A 24,263-nucleotide genomic window follows, 5' to 3' on the forward strand; every position below is an offset into this window, starting at 1 on the left:
TCAATGTAATCCCAATCAAAATTACACCAGCATTCTTCTCAAAGCTAGAACAAGCAATCCTAAAATTTGTATGGAACCACAAAAGACCCCAAATAGCCAAAGTAATTTTGAAGAAGACCAAGGAGGTATCACAATCCCAGACTTTAGCCTCTACTACAAAGCTATAATCATCAAGATCATCAAGACAGCATGGTATTGGCACAAAAACAGACACATAGACCAATGGAATAGAATAAAGACTCCAAAACTGGACCCACAAATATATGGCCAACTAATCCTGACAACACAGGAAAGAATATCCAATGGAAAAAAGACAGTCTCTTTAACAAATGGTGCTGGGAGAACTGGACAGCAACATGCAGAAGATTGAAACTAGACCACTTTCTTACACCATTCACAAAAATAAACTCAAAATGGATAAAGGATTTGAATGTGAGACAGGAAACCATCAAAACCCTAGAGGAGAAAGCAGGAAAAAACCTCTCTGACCTCAGCTGCAGCAATTTCTTACTTGACACATCTTCAAAGGCAAGGGAATTAAGAGCAAAAATGAACTATTGGGACCTCATCAAGATAAAAAGCTTCTGCACTGCAAAGGAAACAATCAATAAAACTAAAAGGCAACCAACGGAATGGAAAAAGATTTGCAAATGACATATCGGACAAAGAACTAGTATCCAAAATCTATAAAGAACTCATCAAACTCCACACCCAGAAAACAAATAATCCAGTGAAGAAATGGGCAGAAAACATGAATTTCTCTAAAGAAGACGTCCAGATGGCCAATAGACACATGAAAAGATGCTCAATGTCACTTCTCATCAGGGAAATACAAATCAAAACCACACTGAAATAACACCTCACACCAGTCAGAGTGGCTAAAATGAACAAATCAGGAGAGAATCGATGCTGGTGAGGATGTGGAGAAACAGGAACCCTCTTGCACTGTTGGTGGGAATGCAAACTGGTGCAGCCACTCTGGCAAACTTGGAAGTTCCTCAAAAAATTAAAAATAGACCTACCTTATGACTCAGCAATAGCACTGCTAGGAATTTACCCAAGGGATACAGGAGGGGTGATGCACAGGAGCACTAATACCCCAATGTTTATAGCAGCATTTTCAACAATAGCCAAACTATGGAAAGAGCCTAAATGTCCATCAACTGACAAATGGATAAAGAAATTGTGGTTGATATACACAATGGAATACTACTTGGCAATGAGAAAGAATGAAATTGGCCATTTGTAGCAACGTGGTTGGAACTGGAGAGTGTTATGCTAAGTGAAATGAGTCAGGCAGAGAAAGACAGATACCACATGTTTTCACTCATATGTGGATTCTGAGAAACTCAACAGAAGACCAGGGGGGAGGGGAAGGGGGAAAAAAAAGTTACAGAAGGATGGAGGCAAACCATAAGAGACTCTTAAATACTGAGAACAATCTGAGAGTTGATGGGGGCTGTGAGGGAGGGGAAAGTGGGTGATGGGCATGAGGAGGGCATCTGTTGGGATGAGCACTGGGTGCTGTATGGAAACCAATTTGACACTAAATTTCATAAAAACAAAACAAACAAAACAAAGGAAGGAATGATGCTGGAGAACCATACAAGGAAAAAAAAAAAAAAGAAGCCTCTACAGAAGGAAAGTATTAAGACAGATACACGAAGACAAGAAAGAAATGTAGAGATTAATGGGGGGGGGGGTCAGATATGGGGGTGTGAGAAGAGAAAAGAGGAAAAGAAAAATATCTGTTGCCATCACCCTAATCTTTGGATTGAGTCAGGCCAGCTAGCCCACCTCTCATCTTCTTAAATTCTTGAGCCAACAATTCTCTCTTTCTGCTCGAATTTCCTAGTTTCACTTCTTTAATTTACAAATAAAAGAATTCTGATGAATACAGGAGACTTCCAATTTTACTTACAAATATATAGAGGTAACTTTGTAAATCAAAATATTTCAAGTCATGAATATTCAAGATTTTCAACTTTGGGCACTATTTTTTGTTTCATGTTTTTAATATTTTATGCCTTTATATGATTAAAACTGTAAAATATTTGCATTTTACTTATTGAAATTATTCTCTTTTGATATCTGAATGCCCACACAATTAATAAAAGTGAAGAAAATAAATGATTCATTTTGAAGAAATTATACTAGCAATTCAAGTTAATATAATAATTATTAAGTTATCAACAGATGCAGTATAGTATGGGGATTAAAAAGCACGGACTCTGAAGCCAGATAACCCGGATTCAAATTTAGACTCTTGCACCTACTAGCCATGAGACCTTGGTCAAGTTATCCAACAGAGATACGTTTCCTCACCTGAAAAATGGATTATGGTGTGCTTAAAGCGTTTGAAAGGTGAAAAGTGCTTAGAATGGCATCCTACACAATGTTAGCATTACATTAGTGTTAGTCATTATTATTACTGTTATCTAAAACAATATCGTGTTTTAAAATGCCTCATTGAAAAAAAAAATCCTCATTGGTTGACTCCTCATCTCAGAGTTTACTTCAGTGAAAGAAATGAGTATCAGAACTGCTTGACAGATGTGCAAAAGTTTAGGTATACACATCCAAAGTAATGAAGCATTTTAGCAACGTTAGTAGTTCCAAACACAAGAATAACATGGCGGTTCCCTTTGCCACCTACCCTTTTTCTCTAAAGAAGAGGAATGCAGTGGAAACCAAATTATCTTACTGGGAATTTGGGACTTGAGACTGAAAGAATCTAATGCTGATGCTTCTGCCTATTTTCTACAACAATACTATAATGTGTTTTTAAAAATGTTGTATTGTGATTCAGAGATCGCTCCCTCAGATATGTGGAGGACCACGCATGCTCTGTAACCACGAGGAGCACTCTGAGTCTTGTAAATTGTAAAAACACATTGTAAGCTTTAAAAAAATCTAAAATAGTTACAGAGAGGGAAGGAAGCAAACCATAAGAGACTCTTAAATACAGACAGCACACTGAGGGTTGATGGAGGTGGGCAAGGGAGGGTGGGAGAGGAGATGGGAAAATGGGTGATGGGCATTGAGGAGGGCACTTGTTGGGATGAGCACTGGGTGTTGTATGTAAGCAATGAATCATGGGAATCTACCCCCCAAACCAAAAGCAGACTGTATACTCTGTATATTAGTCAACTTGACAATAAGTTCTGTTTAAAAAAATAATAAAAATAAAACAAAAAAAAATTCTGCAGGCCGTATTCAGCCATTGGGATGCATGGTTATACGTCCAAAAGTGAATAGTGATTTTATCTGGGTAGTAATATTACAGATTACTTTTATTCGTGTACTTTTTATTATTTCCTAAGTATTGTACAATGTATATAATTTTCTTTTATCATCAAAAGAGAAAAATACACAAAATATATGATCTTTTTAGAAAAGTTATAGGTTCATGACTCAGCTACATGTAACTGAATTTGATAATTTGTTGCATCTAAGAAATCCTAAAAGAAGCCTTGGGAGAAGAACATAGCATAAACAAGCACTTCAAGCAAAAACTTTACGAAAAGATAAATCTATGGGTGAGGTTAATTTTAGGAGGTAAAGAACATCCTTAGATGGCTGGCCGTCACTGAGAAATGTCCAGGATAGCATTTTCAACAGGCAGAATGTGAAGTGATTCAAATAGACTAGATGTGGCAAGTGCTTTTTCCGTGTGGTAAAATTGTATTTAATTATCCAAATAACATCTAAAGAATTTTTTCTTTAAAGCTAGAGCCATGCAATGCATCTCTAAACCATACTTCTTGACTGAACATCTTTACAGACATCAATATTGTTTGTCCAGCACAATTAGGGCCAGAAGAATCCATATACCCTGTACGGACTTTGTATAGAAGCAAGTGATGCCACCGACAGAGCTGAATATATCACTATAAATTTTATAATTTTAAAGTTTAAAACAAAGGCTTTGGAGCTCAGAATTCATCTCATTAGGAAATTTGCTTCTAAATTTTGTTTGTTTGTTGACTTAAGGTCTATAAACCATGGGAGAGGTATAGAACTTAGTGAAGTTGAATTAATATTCTAATAATAGCACCCTAAGGAAAAAAAAACACTAGGTATCGTGACTATCTAGAAGCTCTGTACAGTTTTCAGCTCTATCAGACTAGTTTCATGAAAAGTCACTGGTCCTGATGAATTTAAATCAGGAAGTGATTTAAGCCAGGAAGTGGGTCAGCCTTAGGAAATACCATAATCCCTGTTACCTGTGTGATTTTGCATTTCAGAGGAATTGCATAGTCTGCTTTAATGCTTCTAACTTTGTACAATGCCTACCATAATAATTATGGGTGGGACTCATCCACATTTTGCAAACCAAACAGAATGTTTGAGAGTTTAATGACTTTAAAAAACTGTTTGGAAAGCTGTCCTTAAGAAGCAAGCAGCTTTAGTATGCATTAAAAGAGAATTTACCAGCAGAGTTCCACCTTGAGGTACTGTTTCTTCTTGTTTTACAAAAACAAAACAAAACAACATTTCAAGGCAGTACATCTAGCAGTCCCACAGACCTGTCTCTTGCTTCAACAGTGTTTGAACCAAACAGACCCATAGATGCCCCTTCTTCCAGCCTCAGACCACCCTCCAACTTCTTTTCCAGTTGCAACCTTTGGAACCATCTTCTCAGCTATCCTCTGCCTCTGGCAATGAGCCAACATCATATTTTGAGCTTAGCTCTTTATTGCCAATCAACTGTGAGCTCCCACATTCATCAGAATTATTCCACCAGGGTGGAGACAACACTCAACCGCCTGATCAACATGCATCTTCAGTCCTTCTACACCTAACTCTCTCTAGGCTTCTATTTTGACTGTGACAATGTGGCTCTGGAGGGTGTAGAAGCTTCTCAGAGACTTGGCTGGACTTGGCTGAGGAGAAGCTCAAGGGCAACAGTGTCTCTTTTAATTTTTTTTAAGGTTTATTTATTTATTTTGAGAGAGTGTGTGCACAGCAGAGGAGGGGCAGAGAGAGCGAGAGAGAGAATCCCAAGTAGGCTCTGCACTGACAACACAGAGTCAGATGCAGAGCTCAAACTCAATCATGAGATCATGACCTGAGCCAAATCAAGAGTCAGATGCTGAACTGACTGAGCCACCCAGGCATCCCAGTGTCTCTTGATGCAAACCAACTCAGCAGCTGTGCTCTCTTCCAGGATATGCAGAAGCCATTCCAGGATGAGTGAGGTAAAACTCTGGATGCCATGGAAGCTACCATGGTCTAGAGAAACCCTGAACCAGGCTGTTTTGTATCTGTACGCCCAGCATTCCAGACCTACATCCCTGTAACTTCCTGGAGAACCACTTCCTGGATGAGGAAGTGAAACTCATCAAGAAGATGGCAACCACTTGACTGATCTCCCAGGCTGGCTGGTCTCTAGGCTGGGCCAGGCCAGTATTTCCTGGAAAAGCACACCCTCAAGCAGGCTAGGGGCCTCTCTGGCATCCCCTCCTGTAAGGCTTTTGCCTGAGCCTCTCTGTGCAGCCACTAGGTAGCTTTTTAACCACCCTGATGCCCTCTCCCAAGCCAGGGACCAAGTGGAAATAATTGATGTTTTTGCAGAAAAAAAAAAAAAAAGATTCAACAACTATAAGTAAAAAACAATCATCATATTGAGACATCCAGAAAGAGTCAAGAAAGTAAAGATTGTAAAAAGTCACATTCTGAAGAAGGAAAATCTAGAACCTTAAAAAATAAAATTTTATATTCAACATTACTGCAAACTACTTTTTAGAAAATTCAATATAACTTAAAAATTAAAAATTAAAAAATTCAGCATAACATTCTCATTAGCTGGTGAATATTAAATGTTAAAGCAATTTATCTGTTGTCCATACAAAATATTCTATTCCAAATTTACATAAATATACATATATACAATTCTTCCAATTGTTTCCCAGAATGATTTCACTGAAATAATAATTTGACAGAATTTTTATAGATAGTAAGTATTAAATGTGGGAGGCAGCATAGAATAATAGTTGAGTTCAAATTATGCCTACTTCACTTACATGATCTCGGGCAAATTTCTTAACTGCCTTATGTCTCAGTTTCCTAATCTATGAAACAGAAATAAAAATGGTATCTGGGTCATAGGACTAATGAATGAAGTGTTTAGAATAGTGTCTGGCACATAGTAAATACTCAGTAAATGGTAGTTGGCATGGTTACTGATATTGCCATGTAAAGGAAAAAGTACAGTAGACAAATATGTGATATTTTGGGTTAATAATATAAAACAGATCTCTCAGGGCACATGGGTGGCTCACTAGATTAAGTGTCTGACTTCGGCTCAGGTCCTGATCTCACAGTTTATAGTTTCAAGCCCCACGTCAGACTCTGTTGTCAGCACAGATCCTGCTTCAGATCCTCTGTCTCCCCCTTTTTCTGGCCCTCCCCTGCTTGCTGTCTCTCAACTTAAAAAAAATTAAAAATATAAAAAATAAAACAGATTTCTAAAGGATTTTTGAGTTATTAATATGATAATATTCATAGTGACTCTCTAAGGGACAGAGTCTGCAGAGCTTTCCAAGCTTTTCTCACTAGAACCTTTTTTCCCCACTCAGCATATTTTTCAAAACTAATATCAATGAACAGGCCTGAAGGATGTAAGTATAAAAAAAAAAAAGAGGATTTCAAAAAGAATTTTTAAAAAAAGACAATACAAACAAATCTGTCTATTGTAATCACTTCAGTAAGGAATTTTTAAAATCTAGTTCTAAAATCAGACCTGGCTTTGAGTACCCACTCCATTACTTATGTACTGTGTGATCTTAGGCAAGATAATGAAATTCTCTGAGCCTCTGCTTCCTCATTTGTAAATCTCACGGGATTGCTGTGAGGATTAAATGGAACAAGATTTGGGAAGTACTTGCCAGAGTGCTGTCAAACTGGGAACAAAGACTCTGCTTGGAGCAGCCTGTGCACTGAAGTCTCTCCATTCCCCTACCCCACCCAAACAAGGCTATGACTCTCTGATGCTGAGTATAACTTGAGAAGCAGGAGAACTCAGATTATCTCCAAATATTTCTGGCTAATGACCCATTATTGCTGGTATAAGATTTTTTTTTTAATAATAACATCAATCCCAACCATAAAAGAACTATGGCATAACAAATTATTCAGCTTCATGACTGAGCCCTGCTGAGACCATGTTACTACCATACTTAGGGAGGCCAAAGGACACTGCTCAGAGATTCTATATTTTCTCCTGCTTTGTATGTGATTGCTTCTGTTAGATTTTTCTATTTGTTATTATTATAAATTGGAGAATTAATATAATTAATTATATTGGAGTTTGGGTGGGATGGAGGAGGGTAGTTCTATCTGTAGCTAAGCATAAATATTATAATAAAACAGTGCCTTATCATGAGCACACAATAAATATTCCCATGCAGGGTTGGATCCAGGGTTTGTGGGGCAGAAACTTATACAATATGGGAGGGCCCTGTCTGAAAAAAAAAAAAAAAAAAGAAAGAAATATAAAATCAGACACAGGACCTTAGAAGGAACCCGTGCAAGGGGCCCTGAAGCACAAGCTTTATTAGCTTTATAGCAAATCCACTCAGAGGACAGAAAAATATATATTCCTGCCTTGAAGCAGTTTTAAATATAATAAAGGAAATAAGACAGTACCTAAGAGTTTAAACAGCAGTGTAAATTATAAGAGAAAATTCAATATAGTGATACATAAAGGTCACAAAGCAATACATAATAAATGGGTAAATGAATGGCATAGTTAATATATATTACAGGAGTTCAAAAGATAAGCTGATCACCATGAACTGGATTACCCTAGAAGGCTTCACAGAGGAGGTAACATTATAGTCAGGTTGAAAAGGGAGGATAAGGGTAGGCAGAAAGAAAGGACAATTCTATGTGTTCAAAGGTTCAAATCATTTAAGTTAAAATGACAGGCCTGTTTGGTTGAGGCAGAGGTTTCTGGAAGATAGAAATTGAACACAGTTTTGGAGCAGCCACTTAAAGAGTCAGAATAGCAGTCTAGCAATTTGGGGCTTAACCTTGCAAGCAAAATGGAGCTACAATCTTCTCGAAAATAATGAAGTGGTGTTTTAGGACCACCAGCCACGTATTTGTGTATGGGATAAGCAGGATTAGAGAGACATTGGCAGCAGGAACACTATCTGAAAGCATATTATAATAGTCTAATGGTCCAAGAAGTAATGTTCAGGATGGAAATGAAGGGACATATTCATGGGACATCCCCAAAGAAGAATCAACAGGATTTGATAACTAGTGAGCAGGGGAGGTGGGGTAAAATGGTCAGTGACGACACAAGGATGTCATCTCAAACTTAAGTTAACCGAAACTGGAAAGTCAAAAATAAAAGTGATTTTGTATGATGACAGGTTCAGATTTAGGTGTGAAAATTTGGGATAAAAAAAATATTCAAGTTTTCATGTCTATAACCAAAGTTATGAATATGGTTTCAAGAGAGTTTTCAGAGAAAGAATTTCTCCTCATCAAATGCTTAAGAAGTGAATTTTTTTTTAGCAGAACAACAGTATATATTGGAAGGTACTGGATTTGGAGTCAAGAGGTGCTAGATGCAGACACAGGTATGTTTAAAGTAGCTAGACTACTGGATCCCTCACAGAGCTCCAATACACTACTGATTCCATGACAAGGTCACCTTCTATTTTCAAATTGTTCAATCAAATCTATACATTACAACAACAGAAAATATATAGATGAAAAATCTTTATCAAAATATATAGCTAATTTTTACAAGTGTCACAATACTACTGTAAATTTTTTTAAAAAGGGGATGCAGCTTTAGTTTATAGTTCCTAGAGCTCAGAGAACACTCAATTTAAATTCAATGATGCATGCTTTGCAAATACCACTCAACACCTAAAATAAAGTAATTATCTATATTTATTACTCGGACTAACATTTTCACAGGCCTTGCTGATTATTACTATTTCATAGATAATTTTAAGTACCTATGAGATATAGACTGTTCACCCAAAATCCTCATTCCAAGTCACACAGTTTTGATCCCAGCTCTCCATGCCATTGAATTTTCAGTTTCTCACTTAGGTAGCATGAGGTATCTGTAAACTCTGAGAGGAGTAATAGATATGGTAAAAGAGCACCCCATATATAACATGTGCTCTCTATTTCTCTCAGCTTTGGTACTCGAAATAGACAAGTTTCACCTTCATACTCCCAGGGTCCATCATGAGGCTGATCTGCATACTCTGGTGGTGTTGGGAGATCATCAAAGAAAGCATTCACTTCCATCAGTAAGCCTTGAATCCCTGATTTAAACTTGAGACTCACAAGCCTGTGCAACACTGGTAAATTTTCCCATGCAGTAAATTCTATAGTCCAACCGTCAAAAAGACACAAAAGAGCAAATACTATGATGTAAATAAAGCAATGTGTTTCTTGCTCCTCAAGTCTTGATCTAATTAAATTTAAATAAAATTTTTTACTACTATCCTCAAAGCAATCAACACCTGCATTACATTTTAAATAATTCTAATTGCAGTAAAAAGTTTTTATATGGTATTCGCCCATAGCAAAATCTGCACAAAAAATATTTTGAGGAATTGCTTCCTTTGACTTAATACACAGATACATTTATTTATGTAGTATTTATAATGTTTAGTGATGTGAATTTGCTTTCATTCATTCCACAAGTAATTTTTGAGGACATAATATGTGTGCAGCTTCTCCTTAGGTCCTACAGAGAAAATTCAAAGAAATCAAAGATGTAATCCCTGACGTAAAAGAACATATAATCTTTATAATCACAAAGCAAAGATAAAAATATACATCTACAAACTAATGAATTGTTCAAGGAAGGATAGATTTAGAACCAGATTGGATTACACAGAAAAGTAACAGAAATATGGAGATAAATGTGAAGTTGTAATAGTCAGAAAATGCCTCCTGGAACTTAAGTTTCACAAGAAAGGAAAATACATATATTGAATATAACTATCAAGGATAGTTTATTTTGGGTGTTTATTTTGCCTACTTTAATTTCAAGCTTTTCAAAAACTTAAAATAATAACACCAATTGGTCAGCATTTATTATTCACGTTTCATGCTAGGTGCTAACTTCTAGTATTCCCCTAAAATCTATTTGATTGTTGTTCTTACCTAGATATACATTAAATGTTCATTAATGCTAATCCTTTAGTGAAACATTTGTGTAACCACTATCTGCCTTTTCTGTGCTATGTGTTAAAACTACAAAAACAAGACATTTCCCTTGCCCTTGGGTAACTCCCAACCTAGTAGGAATGAAAACTGTAAACAATATGTGAGAAAACTGTGAAAAGTGCTTTAATAGAAGTTTGGAAACACATAGCAGGAGCCTCTGGTTCTGACGGTGGGAACCGGAAGAATGGGGAGTATTTCAAAGACTTGACAGAAGTTACAGTTAAAGATGCATAGGAACAGAACAGGAAAGGAAACCTTTGATGGGAAACTTATAATGGGAAACCTTTAATGGGAAACCTATAAATGGGAAAATTGGTGTGAACAAAAGCACAGAGCATGTGAAAGCCAAAGAAGAGATGGGAGAGCAAATACAAAGGGAGCATATGTGCATGGTGGGAGGTGGAGGGTGCGGGGTGGGGGGCAGTGATACGATGAGAGAAATGATGCTGGTAGAAGGGGGTGCAGAGATCTGGATAGCTAACATCAGGGCTACATACTGAAGGCATGTGGAGCCAATGTAGGGTTGTTGTTTTTTTTTTTTTTTAATTTTTTTTTCAACGTTTTTTATTTATTTTTGGGACAGAGAGAGACAGAGCATGAACAGGGGAGGGGCAGAGAGAGAGGGAGACACAGAATCGGAAACAGGCTCCAGGCTCTGAGCCATCAGCCCAGAGCCTGAAGCGGGGCTCGAACTCACGGGGCTCGAACTCACTGACCGCGAGAAGCGGGGCTCGAACTCACGGACCGCGAGATCGTGACCTGGCTGAAGTCGGACGCTTAACCGACTGCGCCACCCAGGCGCCCCCCAATGTAGGGTTTTAAGCAGAGAATTTACTGACAAGGTTCCTGTTTCAGAAGAATCACTTTGGAGGATGTATAGAAGAACAAAAATACTCTAAGAAATTTTGAAGTCTTACCTAAAATTTATTTTTCTATCTCAGCTTCCCCTAATGATACTCGTAAGCTTTCATTTTCAAAGTTAGAGTCTTTATTTCAAATGATTCTTTTGAACGTCTGAAGAGAAAACTGTCTTAAAGAATTGAACTCAATTCAATAACAATGGAACTCTTTATTCCCTCTGTACAACATAATACTTCTTGAATGTCCCAGTGCTAGATACACTCATGCCTTCTCAATTATTCCTTTCTCGTTATATAAAGAAAATTAACCAAAGCTATGCTGAGTGAAGGAAGAAAGCAAAATTTAGAGCCAAGAATAAATTACTATAAGCATTGAATACTATAGGTTTAAACAGCCATTTAGAAAACTATCCCATCATAAAAGCAAAAGAAATGTATCTGTGCAAAAGTTTAAAACTTGATATATTCAATGGTATTATTGTTCTTTTGCTCCTAAATATTCTTAAATTATGTCTAGCTTTGAGCTACTTTTGTGTAGAAAAAGAGTTGGAACAATTTTTAAAATGTATTACGGTGATAGGTTTTTTTCCCTTTCTTTATAAACAGATTATGTTCTAATATCTCAAAATGGTCAAAGGCATTCTTCTGGCAGCTTGCAAATATCAGTAAAAATATCACCTCTAGTAAAAATTCAAAATGTCACGTAATCTTAATTTTGTACTAAAATTTAGTTGTTTTGTTATATACTTTACAAATAGCAAATGCCAACAAGAAAATTTATGGAACAAAATAGAATTAATATGTATGGACAGAAAGCACATATTTTTTTTTATTCTAGTATTCAAATGTTCTCTTGTATGAAACTTCACACTTAGTATATAAAGAAAAGCTTAAATGCAAAAACAAAACAAAAACCTCACAACACTATATGCAACAGTTTTAGGTATCATAATGCTCAATGCTGATGCAATTAAGACACCAACCCCCTTCTAAAATACCTCAATGTTCACCAAATTTTCAACTGCTTAAAGACAGCTTTCTATTAAATTTATGAAATTCCCATTTGATGCCAGCACTACATAGAACAGAATTTGGCCTATGAAGTTTGGGTTTTATTTTCATTTTTTTAATCAAATTTCCACAAAGGAATAATACATCACCTGTAGTTAACAGAGACATTTTTTGCCAAAAGTGCTGACTCCAGAAAGGCAACACGAAATTTTTCTAAACTGAATTAAACTTCTAAAAGTCAATAAAAGAGCAGATTACACTCAATATACATGTTTTGTTTAGCTCTATAACCTTTTACTGACTTCTCTTCTTCTCATTTTTAAGAAATTGAGGTAAAGTTGACATATATTAGTTTCAGATGTACAACAAAATCCTTTGATATTTGTACTCATGTGAAGTCATCATCACAATTGGGCTCGCTACCATCCTTCACCATTCAAAGTAAAAAATTCTTTTTTTCTATCCTTGTGATGAGAACTCTTATGAGTTCTCTTGGCATCTTTGACATATGCAATGCAATATTATTGACCATAAAAACCATGCTGTATATTACATCCCCATGATGACGCATTTATTTTATATCTGGAGATATGTGCCTCTTGACCTCATTTACCCATTTCTCCCATCCCTAACTCCTTTCCCCTCTCACAACCACCAATCTGTTCTTTGTATCTATGAGTTTTGTTTTCTTTTGTTTAGATTCCACATTGAGAAAAATCATACATTATTTGTCTTTCTCTGTCTGACTTATTTTACTTAGCATAATGCCCTCCAAGTCCACTCATGTTGTTGCAGTTGAAATAATTTTCATTCTTTTTTATGGATGAGTAGTATTCCATTGTATATATACACCACAGTTTCTTTATGCATTCCATCCAGTAACATTTAGGTTGTTTACATATCTTGGCTATTGAAAATAATGCTGCATTGAACATAAGGAAGCATGTATCTTTGAATTAGTACAATTCTTGGATCATATGGTAGCTCTATTTTTAATTTTTTTTTGAGGAAACTCCATATTGTTTTCCATAGTGACTGTACCAATTTACATTCCCACCAACATTGCACAAGAGTTCCCTTTTCTCCATATCCTTGCCAACACTTGTTATTTCTTGTCTTTTTGATACTAACCATCCTAACATGTGTGAGGTAATATCTCATTGTGGCTTTGATTTCCATTTCTCTGGTAATTAGTGAAGTTGAGCATTTTGTCATGTGTCTGCATATCTTGTTTGGGAAAATGTCTATTTAGTTCCTCTGCTCATGTTTTAATTAGACAATTTGATTTTTTGTTATTGAATTGTAGGCATTCTTCATATATTTTTGGATATTAACCTCTTAATATATAATTTGTAAATATTTTCTCACTTCTGTAGATTATCTATTCATTTTGTTGGTTTCCTTGGCTTTTAGTTTGACGTAGTCCCACTTAATGATTTTGCTTTTATCACCTTTCTTTAGGAGTCAGATCCAAATTAAATTTAGTGCTCCTGGTTTCATTGATCTGTTCTATTGTTTTTTTAGTTTCTATATCATTTATTTCTGCTCTAATCTTTATTACTTCCTTCCTTCGACTAGCTTTTGGCTTTGTTGTTCTTTTTCTAGATCCTTAGGTGTAAGACTAGGTTCTTTCCTTGAAATGTTTTTGCATCTTAAGGTAGGCCTTTTTTGCTATAATCTCTCTTGAAACGGCTTTTGTTGCATCCTAAAGATTTTGAACTGTTGTGTTTTCATTTTCTTTTGGCTCCATGTATTTTCTAATTTCCTCTTTGATTTCTTGGTTGACCCATTTGTTGTTTGGTAGCATGTCATTTAACCTTCATGTATTTGTATTTTTTTCTAGATTTTTTCTTGTGATTGATTTCTAGTTTCATACCATTGCAATCAGAAAAGATGCATGATATGATTTCAACTTTTTTTTTCAATTCATTGATTCTTGTTTTGTGACCAAACATGTGATCTATTCTGGAGAATATTCCATGTGCACTTGAAAACAATGTGCATTCCACTCTTTTAGGATGAAAGGCACTGACCGTACCCATTAGGTCCATCTGATCCCAAATGCCATTCAAAACCATTGTTTCTTTGTTGATTTTGTTTGGATGATCTGTCCATTGATGTAAGTGGGGTGTTAAAAGTCCCCTACCATTATTGTATTACTGATTTCTTTCTTAATTTCTGTTAATAGCTGCTTTATGTTGGGTATATAAATATTTACAGTTGTTATATCTTCTTGTTGTATTATTCCTTTTATGATTATGTAGTATCCTTTCCCTTTTGTTACAGTCTTTGTTTTAAAGTCTATTTTGTCCTAAGTATTGCTACCCCAGCTTTCTTTTTGTTTCCATTTGCATGATAAATGTTTTTCCATCCCTTTGCTTTCAATCTACATGTGTCTTTCGTTCTGAAATGAGTCCCTTATAGGCAACATATAGTTGCATCTTGCTTTTCTATCTATTCAGTCACCCTAAGTCTTTTGATTAGAACTTTTAATTTATATTCAGAATAATTATTGATAGGTAAATACTTATTGCCATTTTGTTACTTGTTTTATGGTTGTTTTTGTAGTTCTTCTCTGTTCCTTTCTTCTCTTGCTCTCTTCCCTTGTGGTTCAATGGCTTGCTTTAGTGATATGCTTGGATTCCTTTCTATTTTTTGCATATATGTTATAGGTGGGTTTTTTATTTGTGATTACCATTAGGTTTATATATAACATCATAGCATATAGCAGTCTATTTTAAATTGATGGTCACTCTTACATTTAAACCTATTCTAAAGGCATTAAATTTTTACACCTCCCCCACCATGTTTTATGTAAATGATGTCATACTTTACATCCTTGTATTTTGTGATGTAAATGGTGCCCATCACCTCCTAAAGATCCCTGCACCTCCAGTGCACATTCTGACATTAGTAAATAAATCTTCCCTTAAACTTCAAGCATTTTTCAAACTGTTGCGTCTATGCTGTATCTTGGTGGGGTTGTTTGTTATGCTGTCTCTTTAAGAGTGGAGACTCAGTTTCCTATAGCCCTCCAGTACTCCCAGAACTGAGTCTGTCAAGTTTTAAAGTACCCAGAGTTAAGGTTCAGATTTTAAAACTTGTGAAGTTAACCCCCACTGATTTTCAAAGCCAAATGTTATAAGGACCTGTCTTCCCAGTGCAGGTTCCCATGTCTGGGGTGCCCAGTGCAGGATCTATTCCTCTCCCTTCTCCATGTTTGTGGTATCCCTCCCATTTGTGGTTAATCTTGCCAGGAAATTGATTCCTGACTGGGTCTCTGAACCTCCAACCTTTTTTCCATGTTGCCTCCTCCCTATGATTAACTGCAGAATTTATTCCATCAGTTTTCAGGTCATTTTCTAGGTTAGTTGCACTGATGTGGCTTTTATCTAGGTGTACCTCTGGGATGAGGTGAGCTTAGGATCCTCCTACTCCATCAACTTCTGAGGCTGTCATGTTAAATCCTCATGTTGGATTGACCCCTTTTTCACTATGTAATGCCTTTCTTTGCCTTTTATTACTGTCTTTGTTTAAAGTCTGTTTTGTCTGATGTAAGTATTGCTACATCAGTTTTCTTTTCATTTCCAATTTCATGAAATATCTTTTTCCATATCTTCATTTTCAGTCTTGTATATCCTTACATCTGAAGTGAGTGCCTTATAAGCAGCATACAAATGGGTCTTGTTTTTTTTATCCATTCAACAACTCTATGTCTTTTGATTGGAGAATTTAGTCTATTTACATTTAAATGAATTATTAATAGGTATGTACTTATTTCCATTTTGTTAATTGCTTTCTGTTTTTGCAGTTCTCTCTTCCTTTCTTCTCTTGCTCTCTTCCCTTGTAGTTTGATGACTTTCATTACTGTTATGGTTAGATTTTTTTTCATTATCTTTTGTGTATATACTATAGGTTTTTGCATTGTGGTTACCATGAGGGTCACATAAAACAGCATATATATATATATATATATATATATATATATATATACACACACATACAGCATATATATATATATATATATATAATATATATATATATATTACAGTCTATTTTAAGTTTATAGCAATTTAAGTTTAACATATTCTAGAATTCTTTATTTCCTCCATCAATGTTTTGTTTGGCTATATCAATAGATATAGATAGGTATATAGATGTATAGATTTATCAAGAATAAATCAGAATATTATATATGTTATATATATATACACATAAATATGTTTTTTTTTAATTTTCATTCTTTTAAGTGTAAATGTTTTGTATTTTTTGATGTCACATTTTACATATTTTTATTTTGTGTATCTCTTACTAGCTATTAAAGTTAACTTTCCTACTTTTGTCTTTTAGCCTTCCTACTAACTTTATAAGTAGTTAATCCACTACCCTTACTATATATTTACCTTTACCAGTGAGATTTTTACTTCCCCAACTTTCCTATTACTAATTAATCCTTAACAATCTGTTGATAGTCTTACGGGGTGCTTTTGTATGTAACAAATTGAGTTGTTTTTCTCTTGCTGCTTTTAAGAGTCTCTCTTTATCTTTAATTTTGACATTTTAAGTATAATGTGTCTTGGTGTATATCTGTCTGGGTCCATCTTATTTATTTATGTATTTAATGTTTATTTTTGAGAGAGAGAGAGAGACAGAACAAGCAGGAGAGGGGCAGAGAGAGAGGGAGATACAGAAGGGAGACACAGAATCCGAAGCAGGCTCCAGGCTTCAAGGTATCAGCACAGAGCCCGACGCAGGGTTTGAACTCATGAAACATGAGATCATGACCTGAGCCAAAGTTGGACACTTAACCAACTGAGGCAGCCAGGCGCCCAGGGTCCATCTTATTTAGAATTCTCTGTGCTTCCTGGACCTGGATGTCTGTTTACTCCTCCAGATTGAGGAAGTTTTAGTCATTATTTCTTCAAATAAGTTTTCTGCCCCTTTCTCTCTCTTCACCTTCTGGGACCCCTATAACACAAATGTTTTTCTGACTGGTGTTTTCCCATCAGTCTCTTAAGCTATCTTCACTTTTTTAAAATTCTTTTTTTCTTATTGATGCTCTGTTTGGGTGAGTTCCACTATCCTGTCTTCTAGATGGCTGATCTGTTCTTTTGCCTCATGTAGTTTGCTGTTGATCCATTCTAGTGTATTTTTCACTTCAGTGATTGTATTTGTCAGCTCTGTGACTTGTTTGGTACTTTCTTATATTTTCTCCTTGTTGAAGTTCTCACTGTGTTCATTCATTCTTCTGAGTTCAGTGAGCATCTTTATGACCATTACTTTGAACTCTTTATAGGGTAGATTACTTATATCTATTCCTTTAAGGTGTTTTTCTGAAGTTTATTTTCTTCTTTCATTTGGAACATATTCCTCTGTAACCTCATCTCACCTGACTATATATGTTTCTATATATTAAGTATAACAGCTACCTCTCCCAGGCTTGAAGGAGTGGTCTTTCATAAGAGAGGAGTCTGATCATTCAACCTTGCCCTAACCCTTGATTGTCTCTGCAACCTTTGTGATTACCCAAGCAACCTGATTTATTCTTGATAAATCTCAGTTGTTGAGAGTATACCAAGATATGTCAGTGTTCCAAACAGTGGAATCTAGTGTCAGCACCTAGTTTCAGGCTGCTTGGAAGACAGATCCTCAAGCAGCAGCTTTTAAGGTTTGCAAATACATACAATCCTGTGGGACCACAATTTTAAACATTTTTGGCCTCTAGACTAGGAGATCTGGAGGTGTCCCCTAGCCAACAGTTGCAAAAACCTCGGCTTCAGACAAGTGTATAAACTCCTTTCTAGTAGGTACCTGTAAGCTGTAATGAGGGCAAAGGAGAGTGCAAAGATGGTGTCTCCCTAAGTTCCCTGAGAGCCCCATCATAGCCTTGCAAATCTGAAGCCTATCTCTTAGACTGAAGCTCCAGACCAAGTAAATAGTCTTCAGTGGAAGACTGGGTGTGTGTTTCACCCCACTGTCTGTGCAGTGGCCTGGGAGTGATAGCCTGCTGAGAACTGTCTTTTTTGATGCTATAGTCCTGTGGGGCCCATGCCCAAGTCTTCCTGGCCACCAGGGTCAGGTGATCAGGGGCATCTCCTATGTGGACTGCATGTAACCTCTGGCTTTAGCAAGGCAGTGGGAGAGTGTTGAGGCTGGGGCACACCCTCTGGCTTTAGCTAGGCAGTGAAAGAGCACTGGGGTGGCAGGGCACATCTGTTGGCTTTAGCAAAGCAGTGGTAGAGTGCTTTGTGTGCATCTACTAGCACTTAATGACTTTGTGCTAGCAGCAGGAGTGTGCTATGACTGCTTGTGACCACTTGCAGTATCAAGGGAGATGGTGAGAGCAAAAATGGCACCAGTTAGTGCCTCCATCATTGAAATCCCAACTTTCCCCTGCCACTGTGGCAGATGCTTTAGTTTCATATGTGTGTGTGTGTGTGTGTGTATTAAAAATATATATATATGTGTATATATAGATATAGATATAGACATAGATATAAATATTTTTAATTTAGAGACACTGCAAGCAGTGCAAGCAGGGGAGGCACAGAGAGACAGGAGGACAGAGGATATGAAACAGGCTCTGCACTGATAACAGCAAGCCTGATTGGAGGCTTCAGCCAAAGTCAGACACTCAACTGACTGAGTCACCCAGGTGCCTCCTGGAAGATGCTTTAAGATTAACAAAAGAATCTCCTTCACATATAATCTACGTGTTTTTCAAACTGCTGCTTTTGTGCTGAGCCCTGGGGCAAGTGAGTCCACATGCAAGCCCTTTAAAAGGAGTAGGTCAGTGCCCAACAGCACTTTGGTTCCCTTGGACATTAGCCCCCTTAGTTTTTAAACCTAGACGTTTTAGGTGCTTGTCTCTCTAGTGCAGGTCCCAAGGGTTGGAGTGCCTGATGTGGGCACACACCCCTCACTCCTCAGAAAAATGTTCCAGACTTATGAGATCCTTCCCAATTGTGGAACACAGCACTATGGGTGGGGTTTTTGGCAAGACCACATCTCTGCCTCACCTACTGTTTCAGTGTAGCCCTCCTATCTTTTGTTGCAAAAGAGCTGTTTAGCTAGTTTTCAGTTCTTTTTCAGAGGCAATTGCCCCATATATAGTTATAGATTGTCATATCTATGGGAGGAGATGAGTTCAGTGCTGCCATCTCGTTGATAGTTTTCTGTTTAAAAAGTCATTAAATGGAAAACCACCAATGATTTTCAATGATAGTCACTGGAAACCAAGCTGCATTAAAGTTAGGGCTGAGCTATATCAAATTAGAGAATTTTATTTCTAGGTTTTCTACCTGCATCTATAACGGCAAAAAGTTAATGGGAGTTATGCAATTATGTTGAGTCCATAGAATCAATGTAAATACACAGTCTGGGTAACTAAGCTAAAAACTCCTTGCTACATCATTTCTTCAATTATAGGACATACAATTTTTGTCCAGTTTTTTTCAAATAAATACATCTATTGTCCACCTTGCTTTTGTAGACACCATCTTTTGAAAAGGCCAATAATTTATGCAGGCATCTGTAGTCATTTTATATCCTTCTGATAAATATATTTGAAATTATATTTTTCATATCTAATACTAGTATTGAGTTACAATTACTTTTTTTAAGATTTTAATTATAGATGGGCAGAGAAATTGTAATATCAAACTAATGTCATTTGCTCTGTAGAAGGATTAGCTTATTTTACAAAGTGTATGAAGTATCAGCAAAATAAAAATTATTAGTTTCATCTAAAGAGATGTAAACATGGCTAATAATTTATTTGTATTAAAATCACTGGATGGGGTGCCTGGTGGCTCAGTTGGTTAAGCGTCCAACTTCGGCTCAGGTCATGATCACAGGTTCGTGGGTTCGAGCCCTGCGTCGGGCTCTGTGCTGACAGCTTGGAGCCTGGAGCCTGCTTCAGATTGTGTCTCCCTCTCTCTCTCTGCCCTTCCCCTGCTCACGCTCTGTCTCCCTCTCTCTCAAATATGGATAATAAAACCTTAAAATTTTTTTTAAATAAATAAAATCACTGAGATTACCACTTTGAATTCAAGAATATAGGCATATATGTGCTATTGATACAAAGTTCCTTTATAGAATAAAATGGTGAAGCTATTTATAATCTGAATTTATTCATTTGAAATTATAAATACATAAAATATATAAATATATAAAATTATTCTAGGTAATCTAGTAATCCTATGTATTATCATACATATATCAAGTTTACATAGGATTTAATAAATAACATTTTTACTCCCAGTAAGATATAAACCAATATTTTTTTAGTTTTAATTAAGCCTTAACTGTAAGGAATGCAAAGAACAAAATAGGAAAGTAAGGTTTAAAATTATATAAGGGTATCCTACATACATTCCTAGTAACTAAAATAGTGATGAACTGATACAAATAATATTATATGAGTAATATAGAATATGAATTTGGGAAAAAAGTCACAAGATCCACATTGAACTACACAAAATTACAATACCATAAAGTTTGTCCCACTGTAGAACAAGGTGATCTCTGAAATTACAAGGCGGTGAATTCAGAACCATAAAAAGGAAATATTACTTCACAACCTTTAGTTAACCTGTAGCTAGGAGGTCATAAAATCAAATTCTGTGGTTGGATTTAAAAGCTGGATAATTTTATAGCCACTCATAATATCAGGGTTCAAGCTCATTGCCTTCAGTGGCTGGACTAGAATTCTTTGATCATTCACATCAGTAGACTACTAGGCATGAACGTATGTGGTATGTTTTGTCTTAAAGGTTAAATATTGAAATAACTTCTTGGGAGTCAAATGACACTGTTTACCACACTAGTCTCCTTTCTAGGATGTGTTAGAATGGTGAAGAATGGAAGGCAGAGGAAGCTGTCTTCAGAAGTCAGAATTTATCATTCTATTATGACAGAGTCTTCCCATCAATTTACAGGCACACATACACAGTAAACCTATGTTTGATAAAACACTGGCATCAGATGGAGGCTAGTATCCATATTTCCAGTTTATTTCATCTTGACTGATCTGTTTCTAAACTGAAATTTCACTTTTCCAGAATGCCCACTCTTCTCTACATGGTACATTAACTAGTGAGGATACTTCCTATATCTAATATCTGCCTAAAGAATATAAATTACAATGTCTTATCTATGCAAACTTTTAAATTGCTTTTTAAAATGTACTGCTCTTTCATCTTTAAACATTTTTTAAGCTGTTATTTCTTGCCTCTGTGCCTTTGCTCACTCTGACTCTATCACTGAAATGCCATCATCTGCCTCTCCCACTTCAAGGATCCATTTTAGTTTCAGTTTCTTCTGGCTCTAAAGAATCCTGATCTCCTCAGATTAAAGGGAGGAGATCTACCCTGTATGTCCAAAATATTGCATCTATATTTCTCATATTTATCCATTTCTACCTTATTCTAAATGTATGCGTAAATGAATATGGCTTACCTCTTGATTAGCTCTCTTGTAGAGTGTAAAAATCTTATAGACATAAAAGTCTTATAAGTCATCCCTTGTGAGTTTCTCAGCACCTAGTCTAGAGTCTTCAATGTGCCAATTGCTCTGTAAGTATCTGTGGCACAAAAGAATAATTAAATGAATGAGGTTTGATGTTTATCTGGGTGTGTGCTTCCTTGGACAATAATGTATGTGAAGATTACTTTGTGGCATACCTGTTATCGGTATCTTTATATAATTCTTACCTCTCTTCTTCCAGCTGGCAATTATTTTATTTTTTGGTTACTTTTGGAAATTCTAATACTTTAAAATAACAAAAATAAAGTTGATCAGTACAAAAATTAAAAAAAAAATCTAAAAATAAAAAATTCTTAAATCCAGTATTCATATGAAAACAAATGCTGTAACAAAAATGTATAAATAAAAGAATGCTGAGACTGTCATTATTTTAAACACAGTCTTGTGGTTGTTTCTGTGTAGAATTAAATGAAGTACCAAAAATATCATTTTGTTAACCTACTTCTTCCATCTAGTGGCAAAAAGCAGTAAGAAAAAAATGTCCTAGAAAAACACCATGATGAAATGGTTCTAAATGCCATTGCAGGAACTACTGGTGGTGAAGAGTCCAACATCCAAGGTTTAACTTATAAGTATATTTAAAAAGTATATACAGTATTACAAAAAATAATTCTAGCAAATTGACAGTGTTCAGCTAGGATAATTGAGTTATGCAATTACGTTGCATATGTGTATTTGTACATTTTAACAAAGACTTCTGGTACATATGTAAATGTATGTATCACCCTGCACTAAATCAGGATGAATTTGTTTGGGTATACAGTTGTATTTCTGGACCAAATTTTGGGTAATTATTTACAATTCTATTATTCCTTGACTGTCAGCACAGGGCTACTGTGTTGTTATAAGCTTCAAGAAATATAATTGAAAACCACTGTAATTGACCTATCCCATTGGAATTATTAGTCAAAATACTTCTGCAATAATAGGCAGTGAACTACTTCATGGCCTGAAGCATAAGGTCAAGTGCAGGGTGGGGGAAGTCACAAACTTTAAAGAAGGCACAACCATTTGGTCTGCATTGTTAGAGCTGCTTCAAAAACATTAATGAAAAATAACATGCAATGCATAGCATAATTGTACATTCTCTGCACTCTCAAAGGCCACCAGCTTATCCCTAATACATGAAGTTTGACTGCCCTTCTAACACTTTGTTTGCCTCACTGCAAATGTAATTAATATTTTAGGAGTTAAATGTTGGGTTATGCTAAAATGGAAAAAATGTTCTCCAAGAAAGCAAGCTTTTCCCCTTCCCCTATTTAAGTGAGGCAACTAACTGTATAATGGTAACATAAATTAAGAGTTTGTTGGGGTGTCTGGCTGGCTCAGTTAGTGGAGTGTGAGACTCTTGATCTTGGAGTTGTGGGTTCAAGTCCCACAATGGATGTGGAGATTACTTAAAAATAAAATCTTTTTAAAGATAAAAATAAATAAATATAAATAATAAAAATAAAAATAAAAATAAATTAAGAGTCTTTCAAAGTTTAAAAATATATTTAGACTACATATTGGAAATGAAAGTATTAGGGAATATCATAATTATTTCAAATTCAATATTTTAATTAAAAGGCTGTTTGTTTCCTAATTTTCAAGAACAAAGAAACCCTCCTTAACACCCTGAACCCCAAAAGCAAATTTGAGTATAGTAGGATTGGCTGTAATGAAATGAAGCATAAGATCAGAGAATGGAAAAAATTCATTCCAAAGCACCCAATCAATTTTTCTGACCCTGTGTAATCTGAGTTGGAGTGAGGTGATTATATGGTAAAAAATTTTTGTACAAAAGTATCTAGAGAACAGAGACATATTTTCATATTTGGATAGAATACATTAATGCTAAAGGCCTATCCAATATTTGAAACCTTATTCTTTGTAATTAAGGAGGAAGAAAGGACTGTCATAATTTGCACACAAATCCATCTGAGTTATTATATCCAGTCACTCTTGTTTACTTTTCTGAAGCCAACTTGTAATTATTAGTTGATCACCTTTAATATTCAAAATATTTCTGAAGGACTCACAAGATTACAAAAACAAAAAAAAAAACCCACAAGGTAACTTTGAAATATTTTAGGTTTCTAAGTTAAATATTTTTCTTTGCATGTCACATAATTGCTTTTTCTTTCTGAGTCTACACATTGTTTTAAATAAAATCAGAAGTTACAGATGTGCCCCAGTTTTGACTCAGTCTACTGGACTTTAACACAGAATTTTTCACCAAACATCAAACATATACATGAGGTCTGGGTGATAAATGATTGAGGCCAATGATTGAGATGACAAGTCACTGGCATTGCTGAGCAGAGGTGTGACATGATCTAACATTTTAAAACATAGCTCTGAACTTCAGCTTGTACCTATGAAAAGATAATTGCTATGGGACTTTTATATGGGGCTTGCTATGGGACTTGCCATAAACTGGATAAAATACATGAATGAAAAACAGGATAAATATATGAAGCCCCTATGTTGTATATTAGATAACATGCAGTACAAGAAAAGGGAAACAAAGTTAATGCATAACTACTCTTGCTTTTGGCCTGGAAGTAATTTCCAGAACGCAGCAGAGAGAGAGCTTTAAAAAGTCTCAAAAGGATCAATATGGTAGAGTAATGGGATATCACTTCTGATGGT

At 35.7% G+C, this 24,263-nt stretch overlaps 1 protein-coding gene across 8 annotated transcripts in view; it reads right to left on the reverse strand.

The window, feature by feature from the left end:
- The window catches only part of CB1H4orf33 (chromosome B1 C4orf33 homolog), a 119,726-nt gene that overhangs the window by 40,193 nt on the left and 55,270 nt on the right, over window positions 1–24,263 (reverse strand). For all 8 annotated transcript variants that reach the window (XR_006216778.1, XR_006216777.1, XR_006216781.1 and 5 more), the window contains exon 7: window positions 21,543–21,666. The gene's annotated coding sequence lies outside the window, so the exon portion shown is untranslated. The remainder of the gene's footprint in view (window positions 1–21,542; window positions 21,667–24,263) is intronic.

The sequence above is a fragment of the Panthera tigris genome, chromosome B1 (assembly GCF_018350195.1).
Source record: "Panthera tigris isolate Pti1 chromosome B1, P.tigris_Pti1_mat1.1, whole genome shotgun sequence".
Taxonomy (NCBI): Eukaryota; Metazoa; Chordata; class Mammalia; order Carnivora; family Felidae; genus Panthera; species Panthera tigris.